Below are 13,504 nucleotides of genomic sequence, written 5' to 3'. Positions count from 1 at the left end.
CCGGTACTCTTAGTCCAGATGGGCTTCCTCACACTAAAGCACAGACATCTGGAAAACAGCAGGGTTTCTTACTAGTGAACAACACGAGGGACATCACCCCGCAGTAGGTCAGTCGTGGAAATAACATCACGGGCCGTGGACTGTGCTCTTCCTGTAACCGTCCCCTAGTGTGGTTTAGGTGCATGCTGTGTTTGACTCCAGGTAGGTTTGGAGAGTTTGTGTCCATACTTTTTGGTCAAAGAGCGTAGTGCGCTCTGAAGTTTGTCTACAGCAAGGTTGAGGTCAGTTCTGTTTACATTTAATTGAGTTAATTTAGTGAATGCATCAACAATTAAATAAAATTAAAAAAAATGTAATCAAGTTTGTTGGACAGTGACTCACAGTCATGTAGCGTTGAGGCCAAAGATCGACAATAAATTAATTGTTGAAGGAAAGCTTAAACTGTCAGTCCCTTCTCACCTTCTCCCCCTCGCTCCCTCACTCCACCCCTCCTTCTCTGGTTGTCTGGTCATTCTAACTGCACTCGACTCACAACCCAAGCCCTGTAAGATGATACGTGTCACCACCATGCTAAGAATAAAGCGCTTGTCCACCTGGAATGTTGCCTGTGGTATAGAAATGACTTAACTGTCCACAACAATGACTACAGTTCCCTCCCAATGTAAAGCCTTTAACAGCCTCTATCTCCATTGTATCTGGACTTCACTGCTTCCTTCTGAGTAAGCCGTGGCCTTAACAACGTCCTGTTGATGTGTAACAGAACGTTGTTACAGTAAATGCGTCAGAACATGGTTCTCTAGTGAATGTTTCGGTACAATAGGCTACATTCTTTTTGCGTTTGTTTAGCTCATATAGAATGTAGCATATCATACTCCCGAGTGGCGCTGCGGTCTAAGGCACTGCATCTCAGAGCAAGAGGTGTCACTACAGTCCCTGGTTTGAATCCAGGCTGTATCACATTCGGCCGTGATTGGAGTCCCATAGGGCGACGCACAATTAGCCCAGCGTCGTCCGGGTTTGTCCAGGGTAGGCCGTCATTGTAAATAAGAATTTGTTCTTAAGTGATTTGCCTTGTTAAATAAATACAAAAATGTAAGAAAAATACTCCCAGCCTACAACTATATCTAGACAGGCCGCAGGAGTATAGCCCTGAGAATTTTCCCGGGATTGGAAGAAGTGTCTCTGAGATCTAACTAATGGGATTGACCTCCTTTCTGCTGTGTCCATGTGGGTTAGCGTTAGCCTCATTGTGCTAAGTCACTCCCTTCACTCCGTCTATAGTTAGCCCTAGTCTAGCCGTAACCAGCTAATGCTTGACATGTGACCCATGTTGTGGGTTTGTTGCTGGCTGATGAGGCCAGCTGTTCTGGCTTTACCTCAACATGTCTGGTTTAACAGGAAGAGCTCTAGAAACACCCAGAGCATTACATGTGCAGAACCTCCCCCTTCCTCTGCCTCCTCCTCCTCTTCTCACACTTCAAGCTAGCTTAGAATCTGAAGTTTGACACTTCATTTATATATTTTTTAACCCTTTTTTCTCCCCAATTTTGTGGTATCCAATTGGTAGTTACAGTCTTGTCTCATCGCTGCAACTCCCGTACGGACTCTGAAGAGGCGAAGGTCGAGAGCCGTGCTTCCTCCGAAACGCAACCCAATGCAATCCGCACTGCTTCTTGACACAATGCCCACTTAACCCGGAAGCCAGCCGCACCAATGTGTCGGAGGAAACACTGTACACCTGGCGACCGTGTCAGCGTGCACTGCACCCGGACCGCCACAGCAGTCGCTAGTGCGCGATGGGACAAGGATATCCCTGCCGGCCAAACCCTCCCCTAACCCGGACGACACTATGCGGATTGTGCGCCTCCTCATGGGTCTCCCGGTTGCGGCCGGCTGCGTCAGAGCCTGGACTCGAACCCAGAATCTTTAGTGGCACAGCTATAGTGCCTTAGACCACTGCGACACTCGGGAGGCAATATAACTGCAAAATGCAACAATTTCAAATATTTGTCTGAGTTACAGATCATATGAGGAAATCTGTCAATTGAAATAAATTCATAAGGCCCTAATCTATGTATTTCACATGACTGGGAATACAGATATGCATCTGTTGGTCACAGATACCTTTAAAAAAAAAAATGGGCCTCACAATGGGCCTTAGGAACTCATCACGGTATCTCCGTACATTTAAATTGCGATCAATTTAAAATGCAGTTGTGTTAGTTGTCCGTAGCTTATGCCTGCCCTTACCATAACCCCACCGCCACCATGGGGCATTATGTTCACAATATTTACATCAGCAAACCGCTCACCCACACGACACTCACACGAGGCTGGTTGGACGTACTGCCAAATACTCTAAAACGACTTGAGGCGGTTTATGGTAGAGAAATGAACATTCAATTATCTGGCAACTGCTCTGGTGGACCATTTCCTGCAGTCAGCATGCCAATTGCATTCTCCCTCAAAACTTGACACATCTGTGGCATTGTTGTGGGACAACTTTACATTTTAGAGTGGCCTTTTATTGCCCCCAGCACAAGGTGCACCTGTGTAATGATCATGCTGTTTGTTCAGCTTCTTATTATGCCCCACCTGACAGGTGGATGGATTATCTTGGCAAAGGAGAAATGCTTACTAACAGAGATGTAAACAAATTTGTGTACAACATTTGAGAGAAATAAGCTTTTTCTGCATATTGAACTTTTCTGGGATCTTTTATTTCAGCTCTTGAAGTGTTTATATTTTTGGTCAGTGTAGTTATTGTTACCTCACTTCGACAGAGTTTAGTCAATTGATTTAAATAATCTTTGTTGTAGTCAAGCAAGATAGCAATGGAAGCTGTACGTGACCCACTACACAGGAGCTGAAATCATCAGTGGTGTGGCGTTTAGTGAAGGGTGTTTGCTGGGTAAATACTGGTCTTGGATTAGGGAATGGAAGCTCTCCAAAGTAAACAATGTTCATGTATGGAGGAGTTAAGGGAGAAACTTTTCATGGCGAGACCGAGGGAGAGAGTTAGGGAGATAAAGGGCAGAAAGCCAAGCTGTCTTTCTCCACCACCTCCAATCAAAAGCCTAGCAATCACAGCACTGATGAAAGCCATATGAACACAATGATAAAGTACTGGTTTCATACATTGCTTCTGGTGAATCCACATGGATTTCCTTGCAGTTTCGTAAGTGATTTCCTGCATGGTTAAATATTTCCTGGCTAGTAGAATAGATGAAGTCATAGCTGAGGCTTGAGGAGCAGCTGCAGAGCAGAGGTTCCTAAACTGTTTCAGTTAGACACCCAAATGAGAAATTGACCATCGTCCCGTGACCTAAATCATTCTTCAACGAGCCAAATTAAGTAGAAATAATGTGTGGTATATACACTGCGTGCACAATTATTAGGCAAGTGAGTATTCTGATCTTATCATTGTTTCTATTCACATTTTCCAACTCCAAACCGTATAAACTTGAATGCCCTTTTGGATTTAATCATTTTCAGCTGATATGTATTTGTGTAATGAGGGAGGGTGTGACAAACGTGAATAACACCTTATATCAAGGTGTGCATAATTACTAGGCAGCCTCATTAGCTCAGGTAAAATGGGCCAAAAAAAGAGATTTAATTGACACTGAAAAGCCAAAAATGTAAAATGCCTTTCAGACGGATGCGACACTCTTTAAATCGCTTAACTATTGAGGCGTGACCACCGGACAATCAAACGTTTTGTTGTGAATAGTCAACTGGGGCGCAAAAAACGCACGGGGAAGAAAAGGCGCAAATTAACAGCAAAAGACTTGAGAAGAATTAAACGTCAAACTACCAGGAACCCATTATCCTCCAGTGCCACCGTATTCCAGAACTGCAACCTACATGGAGTGTTCAGAAGTACAAGGTGTCAAGTGCTCAGAGACATGGCCAAGGTCAAGAAGACTGAAACCAGACCACCACTGAATAAGATTCACAAGTTGAAGCGTCAAGATTGGGCAAAGAAATACCTGAAGACATATTTTTCAAAGGTTTTATGGACAGATGAAATGAAAGTGACTCTTAATGGACCAAATGGATGGGCCCGTGGCAGGATCAGTAATGGACACAGGGCACCACTTTGAGTCAGGTGCCAGCAAGGTGAAGGAGGGGTACTGGTATGGGCTGCTAGCATTGAGGATGAGGTAGTTGGACCTTTTCGGGATGAAGAAGGACTGAAATTCAACTCCCAAACCTACTGCCAGTTTCTGGAAGATTCTTTCGTCAAACAGTGGTACAGGAAGAAGTCCTCAGCATTCTAGAAGGCCATGATCTTTATGCAGGACAATGCTCCATCACATGCATCCAAGTACTCCACTGCTTGGCTAGCCAGCAAGGGCCTCAAAGATGCCTGAATAATGACCTGGCCCCCTTCCTCACCTGACTTAAATCCTATTGAGAACTTGTGGGCCCTTCTCAAATGTGAGATTTACAGTGATGGAAGACAATACACCTTTTTGAACAGCATTTGGGAGGCTGTGGTTGCTGCTTCAGTAAAAATTGATCGTGAACAGATCAAGAAACTGACAGACTCCATGGATGGAAGGCTCATGGCAGTTATTGAAAATAAGGGTGGCTATATTGGTCACTGAATATTTTTGAAAGGCCAAAAATGTTATATAATTGTCATTTTGTGTTACTTATCTGTTACACTTACTCTAAAAATTGAGAATAAACAAGTGAGTTGAGAGAAATTATTTTTGTAATTTAGTTGCCCAATAATTCTGCACACTAATAGTTGCCTAATAATTGTGCACACTTATATATTTCCCTGAGAAAGACAACTCACTTTTCCTTTGTTAAACATTCAGGTTTGAGGTTCAATAACATTTTGGATTGACTGAGAGCATTGTGTTTGTTCAACAATAAAATTAATCCTGAGGAATACAATTTGCCTAATAATTGTGCACGCAGTGTATATCAATCAGTGTATTTATAAAGCCCTTTTTACATTAGCTGATGTCACAAAGTGCGATACAGAAACCCAGCCTAAAACCCCAAACAGCATGTATTCTCATATCTCACGACCCACCTCTCACATACCCAGGGCCCTGACCCCTATTTTAAGAAACCTTGCAGTAGAGTGTTGAGTGTTCAGTACCATTTGACTTATTGTGGGCCAACTGGTTCCTGTCTGAAGTGGGTTATTGACATCTGGCCAGAAAGCAGTGCTGTTTTCCTCCCATTCTGAGGCTCAGACGCAATCACATGAATGTCCTCATGCTAACCTCAATAAAGATAAAGTAGACTTGTATTTGGTGAAGTTGGATACCTAACCTAAAGCTACCAGAAGTACATCTTCAGAAGGAGTCATTTATTTTATGGAACATTTCGCTGATATCTTTAAAGCCGTGAGGTAAGGTTTAAAAAAACATCCACAAGAACCAAGAATCTACCTTGCACAAAATGGCTTTTCATCTGTTTAACAGATTCTTCTCTCCCTGGAGTTGATTTGGAACGCTACTACAGTATTGGCAGGGAACACAATAGTAGTTATTGTTCTACTGTTGCAGTGGGATGCCCAAAAACTCACTGTAGGTCTGCTATTGTCACTTTTGTCCTGGTTTCCTTTGACCGTGGCTCAGTCGGTAGAACATGGCGCTTGCAACTCAAGGGTTGTGGGTTCGATTCCAGTTGGAACCACCCATACGTAAAATATATGCACGCATGGCTACAAGTTTCTTTGGCTAAAAGTGTCTGTTAAATGGCATATTATGTGATTTGTTACTACTGCATCTCTGTCCCCTTCTCTTTTTGTGATTCAGTGTGTTTGAGAACGACTTTCCTTCAGCCACCTTTACCACACTAGACCTTTTACCTTCCACCGTCTCCAGTAACTCCATCCCTGTACACACAGTTAGCTAAGGCAGTACTCTGGGAAAGCAGAAGTCCTAGCCCAGCCTCCGGCCAACACTGACTGATCTACAATACCAATTAGCAATAGCATCGCTCTGTTAGCACAAGGAGATTCTTGGCCTTGCAAATACATGAGGAGAGTTGGGTTGCTGCTGCTTAGGAATCCCACTCCATACTCGACCTCACCATAACTGTTTTCACAGCGCTGCTCCTTCATGCTTCACACAAACAACAGTTTTTCCACCCAACATTTCATCTTTGAGTAATGAGGTTCTTGGTGAAGGGATGTGGAGATCGCGTTACAATTCATCATCACTGTGTGAGAAAGGAAAACAATGCCATACTGGCTAATCAGACTTTGGTAACACTTTACTGTAGGTGTCCTTATTCATAAAGCCTTTATAACAGATATGTAACACTTTACTGTAGGTGTCCTTATTCATAAAGCCTTTATAACAGATATGTAACACTTTACTGTAGGTGTCCTTATTCATAAAGCCTTTATAACAGATATGTAACACTTTACTGTAGGTGTCCTTATTCATAAAGCCTTTATAACAGATATGTAACACTTTACTGTAGGTGTCCTTATTCATAAAGCCTTTATAACAGATATGTAACACTTTACTGTAGGTGTCCTTATTCATAAAGCCTTTATAACAGATATGTAACACTTTACTGTAGGTGTCCTTATTCATAAAGCCTTTATAACAGATATGTAACACTTTACTGTAGGTGTCCTTATTCATAAAGCCTTTATAACAGATATGTAACACTTTACTGTAGGTGTCCTTATTCATAAAGCCTTTATAACAGATATGTAACACTTTACTGTAGGTGTCCTTATTCATAAAGCCTTTATAACAGATATGTAACACTTTACTGTAGGTGTCCTTATTCATAAAGCCTTTATAACAGATATGTAACACTTTACTGTAAGTGTCCTTATTCATAAAGCCTTTATAACAGATATAACACTTTACAACTTTTGTCATAAGCAACATTTCTCTGTCTCTCTCTTTCTATCTGTCTCCCTCCCCCTCTCTGCTACATTCCTTCCCCCTCTATAGTAGCCAGATTTAGGAAGATTCTCTCCCCGCCACCCGCATTTCCTCTGCTTCCGCTCGACTCTGGCTTCTCCTTCCTTTTCCCGCCATGGCAAGGCCAAAGCCTGGCGGGCCCCCTCCTTTTAAGCCATCCTCATTTTACTGTACCTAACAAGCCAAGTGGAGGACAAAGGGCCTGAGTGGTAGAGAGGGATGGCTGGGTGATACTAGAGTAATCCACTGGACCGAGTGCATCTTGTGTTTTGGTATGAACACACACATTCCTCTATGGTGGAGATGTATGTTCTCTTGTCTAGAGGATCACCCATGGTGGAGCTGTATGTTCTCTTGTCTAGAGGGTCCTCTATGGTGGAGCTGTATGTTCTCTTGTCTAGAGGGGTCCTCTGGTGGAGCTGTATGTTCTCTTGTCTAGATGGGTCCTCTGGTGGAGCTGTATGTTCTCTTGTCTAGAGGGTCCTCTATGGTGGAGCTGTATGTTCTCTTGTCTAGAGGGTCCTTTATAGGGAGCTGTATGTTCTCTTGTCTAGAGGGTCCTCTATGGTGGAGCTGTATGGTCTCTTGTCTAGAGGGGTCCTCTGGTGGAGATGTATGTTCTCTTGTCTAGAGGGGTCCTCTGGTGGAGATGTATGTTCTCTTGTCTAGAGGGGTCCTCTATGGTGGAGATGTATGGTCTCTTGTCTAGAGGGTCCTCTATGGTGGAGCTGTATGGTCTCTTGTCTAGAGGGTCCTCTATGGTGGAGCTGTATGTTCTCTTGTCTAGAGGGTCCTCTATGGTGGAGCTGTATGTTCTCTTGTCTAGAGGTGTCCTCTGGTGGAGCTGTATGGTCTCTTCTCTAGAGGGTCCTCTATGGTGGAGCTGTATGGTCTCTTGTCTAGAGGGTCCTCTATGGTGGAGCTGTACGTTCTCTTGTCGAGGGGGTCCTCTATGGTGGAACAGTATGTTCTCTTGTCGAGGGGTCCTCTATGGTGGAGCTGTATGTTCTCTTGTCTAGAGGTGTCCTCTGGTGGAGCTGTATGGTCTCTTGTCTAGAGGGTCCTCTATGGTGGAGCTGTATGTTCTCTTGTCTAGAGGGTCCTCTATGGTGGAGCTGTATGTTCTCTTGTCTAGAGGTGTCCTCTGGTGGAGCTGTATGGTCTCTTGTCTAGAGGGTCCTCTATGGTGGAGCTGTATGGTCTCTTGTCTAGAGGGTCCTCTATGGTGGAGCTGTACGTTCTCTTGTCGAGGGGGTCCTCTATGGTGGAACAGTATGTTCTCTTGTCGAGGGGTCCTCTATGGTGGAGCTGTATGTTCTCTTGTCTAGAGGGTCCTCTATGGTGGAACTGTATGTTCTCTTGTCTAGAGGGTCCTCTATGGTTGAACTGTATGTTCTCTTGTCGAGGGGTCCTCTATGGTGGAGCTGTACGTTCTCTTGTCTAGAGGATCTCCCAGTGGAATCATCAGTACATCTCAGTTTTCCTGTGTGGAATACTTTAAAAGTGAACTTTCTTGTTGGTCATATGGGTATTTGTCAAATAAGGTGCAGCACCATGTAGACCAATTTGTGTAAACATTTCATTGAAGATATTGTATTTTCATGAGAGATGGAACATCCGCTCCGTAGATGGGTATTCTATGTATGGTCTTTACTTTTTGCCATAAAATCTTGAGTTCACTGGAAAAAGGTGTTTCCTTTCAATAAAAGACCTGCTATTCCCATTCATGTTGGTGGGTGTGTTGAAGTCAAATCAAAGTTTATTTGTCACATGCACCGAGAGGTTGTTATTCTGGCACCACACTGCCAGTTCTCTGACCTCCTCCCTATAGGCCATCTCATCGTTGTCGGTGATTAGGCCTACCACTGTTGTGTCATCAGCATTTGGCCTGAGTCGTGTTTGGCCACGCAGTCGTGGGTGAACAGGGAATACAGGAGGGGACTAAGTGCACACCCCTGACGGGCCCCAGTGTTAAGGATCAGCGTGGCAGATGTGTTGTTGCCTGCTCTTACCACCTTGGGGCGGCCCGTCAGGAAGGTTGCACATGTGATGCTGGTAAAAAATTTGGTAAAACTGATTTAAGTTTGCCTGCATTAAAGTCCCTGGCCACTAGGGGTGCCGCTTCTGGGTGAGCATTTTTTTCTTTGCTTATGGCCTTATAGAGTTGGTTGAGAGCGGTCTAAGTGCCAGCTTAGTTCTGTGGTGGTAAATAGCCAGCTACGAATAATATAGATGAGAACTCTCTTGGTAGATGGTGTGATCTACAGTTTATCAGAAGGTACTCTACCTCAGGCGAGCCTCTTTAATATTAGACATCGCGCACCAGCTGTTATTGAGAAATAGACACACACCCTCACCCCTCGTCTTACCAGAGGTAGCGTCTCTGTTTTGCCGGTGCATGCAAAATCCCGCTAGCTCTATATTGTCTGTAACGTCGTTCAGCCATGTCTTGTGAAACATATGACGTTACAGTTTTCAATGTCCCGTTGGTAGGATAATCTTAATCGTAGGTCATCAATTTTATTATCCAATGATTACACGTTAGCAAGAAGAACGGATGGCAGTGGGAGTTTACTCGCTCGCCTACGGATCTTCAGAAGGATGCCCGATCTGCAGCCCCTTTTCTTGCATCCTTTCTTCACGCAAAAGGCGGGGATCTGGGCCTGTTCCAGTGAAAGCAGTATATCCTTCTCGTCGGACTCGTTAAAGGAAAAAGTTTCTTCCAGTCCGCGGTGAGTAATCACTTTTCTGATGTCCAGAAATTATTTTCGGTCATAAGAGACAGTAGCAGCAACATTATGTACACAATAAGTTAAAAAAGTTACACAAAAAAACTAACAAAATAGCACAATTGGTTGGGAGAATGTAAAACGTCAGGCATGTTCTTCGGGTGTGTGACCCCCAACATCGTGTAATTTCACTGTCCTAAATCAGCTATTTTAAACCTTTGCTTTTTTACGAAATCCAGTGTCTTTCACAAGAGAGCTAAGTGGATAGGGGAACAAAACCTCAGCAGGCTGACAAGAAGATGGTTGGAGTTGTTGAGAAATCCCATGTTGACACAGTCCTTGAGAGTGAGTGGGTTTTATTGTTTGCGCTAGAAGATGGGGCCTGTTCAGAAATAGCGGAGCACATTTACTTCGCTAATGTCAAACGCATAACTGTGGGTGTGTGTGCATGTGATGTGCATGTATCTGTCTGTATGTGTGGAAGTCTGCTCTGCGTGGGTGTGTGTATGTGTGTGCTTTGGCTCTTTTCCACACACTCCTGCGTCTCACGTTCCACTGAAAGTGACAGATCAGCATTAAGTCCAGTGGGTTTGGGTTGCAGATGTAATTCACTCTGAGTCAGGTCAGTCCAGGGACTTGGCTCTAGACTAGAGGACTGTTTGTTATCTTGTGGATCCACTGTGCCATCATTGGCTTGACATAGAGAAGGCTAAAAAGCTGTGTCCAGATGTGTCTTTTGCAAAAGTCTCGGCCCAGCCTATAGTTTGTACTTTTTTGTTGTTGATTTCGGACCATTCTTTTTCACAGTTCTGGACATTGTGACATATTACATAAGTGCCAACATTGAGCCTAATCCCAGCGGCCCTATGGTGGCCTGAAGAGATCTAGACTAGACATAGGCCTTATTCTCCAATTGGAACCTCCTCTAGCCTTGAACCAAGAACAGCATGTCCCATCGCTACACCAGACAGACCTAACGACTCTCCTCCCAGAATGTTTTCACTATTCGGATAGATCCATCAGGCCGGATGGTTTGGAGTGGGGGCCGGATGGTTTGGAGCCAAGCTAGGTGGTGTTGGAGTGGGGGCCAGGCTAGGTGGTGTTGGAGTGGGGGCCAGGCTAGGTGGTGTTGGAGTGGGGGCCAGGCTAGGTGGTGTTGGAGTGGGGGCCCAGGCTAGGTGGCGTTGGAGTGGGGGCCCAGGCTAGGTGGCGTTGGAGTGGGGGCCCAGGCTAGGTGGCGTTGGAGTGGGGGCCCAGGCTAGGTGGTGTTGGAGTGGGGGCCCAGGCTAGGTGGCGTTGGAGTGGGGGCCCAGGCTAGGTGGCGTTGGAGTGGGGGCCCAGGCTAGGTGGCGTTGGAGTGGGGGTCCAGGCTAGGTGGCGTTGGAGTGGGGGCCCAGGCTAGGTGGCGTTGGAGTGGGGGCCAGGCTGCCTGCTGTCTGTCTCTTTAGGCTCTGTAGTCTTTAGTGGAGCTGACACTCTGCCCCAGAGACATCATAGGGACACACTTTACATAATATGGTCTGTCTCTCTGGTCTCTCTGTGTGCGTGTGTCTTAAGCTGGAAAAGCAATCAGCTTTGTAGCTACTGCCAATACAGCACCCATATGCGCATAGACACTCCCAACGCTGCATCACTCCCCATCCTGCATCACTCCCCATCCTGCATCAGTTGCTTTGACTCCTCTCTGCTGCTGCTCTCCTGTTTTGTATCTGTGTGCCCCCGGTGTGCTCCATCTCTCTTTCTCTCCCTGGTTTCCCTGTGTTTCTTTCTCGAACAGCTGTGGCTCTTGTGGAGGACAAAGGGCTCTGTTCGGCCCCGTGTGTGTGTGTGTGTGTGTGTGTGTGTGTGTGTGTGTGTGTGTGTGTGTGTGTGTATAGAGGTTAGGGGGTTCAGTTGGCCCTTGGTTCACTCCTCTACTTCACAGCCTGCCTATGACTGCAGTCCACCACTAACAGATGCCAACACCAGTGTGTCACACACATGCATGCACACCACACACATGCATACACACACACTTACAGGCCTGCAGGTCTTTCGTTCACCCTCTGCTGCGTTGTACTGCAGTTGAAGGTCAGGCGCTGAAGGGTTAAAGCCTCAGGAACACTGCTGGCTGGACAGGCGCTAAGGATTTGTCTGATGTCTTCACCTAAGGCAGTTTGTGATGAATCAATGTCACCTCAAAAGAAATTGCTGTTTGGAACCACAATGCTTCAAATGTACTTTGATAGGTGTTTAATGCATCCTCAGAGTCCTACAGATGGAGACAGTGGCAAAAATACACTTTTGCACAGGGATGTGCATTTACACAGTACGTCTCTACACAGTGAGATGAATATGAGACGTAAGATGATAGAAATAACCTATTCAACCATTATTTGCGCTAATACTCACACCACTCTGGACTTCGCCATAGAGGTCAGTCAGTCCTGCCCATCTCTGCCTTGCTGCAGTGGCCTGGCACAGACCCAGGCTGGCTGGGCGGTCCAGACTGGTCAGTTAGGATCAATATGACTGATGTCGGATGCCCACAGCGGCGCATAGTGAATCACATGGGTCAGTTCTGCCCAGTGGCAAGGTTAGTCTGTCACTGTATGTAGTCAGTCAGTACTGAGACTGAATCAGCTCTGTGTCAGTGGACTTCTGCATTAGCCTGATATTCCCAGACCTACTGAGAGACTGAATCAGCTCTGTGTCAGTGGACTTCTGCATTAGCCTGATATTCCCAGACCTACTGAGAGACTGAATCAGCTCTGTGTCAGTGGACTTCTGCATTAGCCTGATATTCCCAGACCTACTGAGAGACTGAATCAGCTCTGTGTCAGTGGACTTCTGCATTAGCCTGATATTCCCAGACCTACTGAGAAACTGAATCAGCTCTGTGTCAGTGGACTTCTGCATTAGCCTGATATTCCCAGACCTACTGAGAGACTGAATCAGCTCTGTGTCAGTGGACTTCTGCATTAGCCTGATATTCCCAGAAAACGAACCTGCTTTAGTGGTGCTATGTTATGGTAATGTGAAGTCAGGTGTTGTAAGATTACATCAGTTCTGTATTGTAATGGCTCATCTGTTGTCCGTTATGTAATGGTTCTGATAGTGTTATCAAGTCCTTGTGATGGTGGGTTAAAGCGTTGCAGTGATAAAGTCCTTCCTCAGGACTGAGGGACTAGGGAGTTATACTCCTGGGTTGTGTCCAGGAGGCTGCAAAGCACTGAACGTTGTCGATAGAAATGCTATGAATAGAACTGATATGATTCCTTATTCTACACGTCAGAGAGGCACAGGGAGGCATGTCTGTTCTACACAAGTGATTTCTATCTGAACGACCCACAGTGGTTCGTAATGGCTGTATGGACACTAGAGGTCAACCGATTATGATTTTTTAACGCCGATACTGATTATTGGAGGCCCAAAAAACTGCTACCGATTAATCAGCCGATTTGTAATAATGACAATTACAACAATACTGAATTAACAGTTATTTTAACTTAATACATAAATACTATCCATTTAGCCTCAAATAAATAATGAAACATGTTCAATTTGGTTTAAATAATGCAAAAACAAAGTGTTGGAGAAGAAAGTAAAAGTGCAATATGTGCCATGTAAAAAAGATAACGTTTAAGTTCCTTGCTCAGAACATGGGAACATATGAAAGCTAGTGGTTCCTTTTAACATGAGTCTTCAATATTCCCAGGTAAGAAGTTTTAGGTTGTAGTTATTATAGGAATTATAGGAATTATAGGACTATTTCTCTCTATACGATTTGTATTTCATTAACCTTTGACTATTGGATGTTCTTATAGGCACTTTAGTATTGCCAGTGTAACAGTATAGCTTCCGTCCCTCTCCTCGCTC

The 13,504-nt window shown here is 44.9% G+C and overlaps 1 protein-coding gene across 16 annotated transcripts in view; it reads left to right on the top strand.

Moving 5' to 3' along the window:
- myo9aa (myosin IXAa) overlaps positions 1–13,504 on the top strand; it is a 202,530-nt gene that overhangs the window by 54,572 nt on the left and 134,454 nt on the right. Inside the window, exon 1 of one of the 16 annotated variants that reach the window (XM_045708255.1) lies at positions 9,105–9,649. The exons of the other annotated variants lie outside the window; for them this stretch is intronic. The gene's annotated coding sequence lies outside the window, so the exon portion shown is untranslated. Of the gene's footprint in view, positions 1–9,104; positions 9,650–13,504 lie in introns of those variants that run through there. 16 annotated transcript variants of the gene reach the window in all.

The sequence above is a fragment of the Salmo salar genome, chromosome ssa26 (genome assembly GCF_905237065.1).
Source record: "Salmo salar chromosome ssa26, Ssal_v3.1, whole genome shotgun sequence".
Taxonomy (NCBI): domain Eukaryota; kingdom Metazoa; phylum Chordata; class Actinopteri; order Salmoniformes; family Salmonidae; genus Salmo; species Salmo salar.
This window is presented reverse-complemented; position numbering and strand designations above follow the sequence as displayed.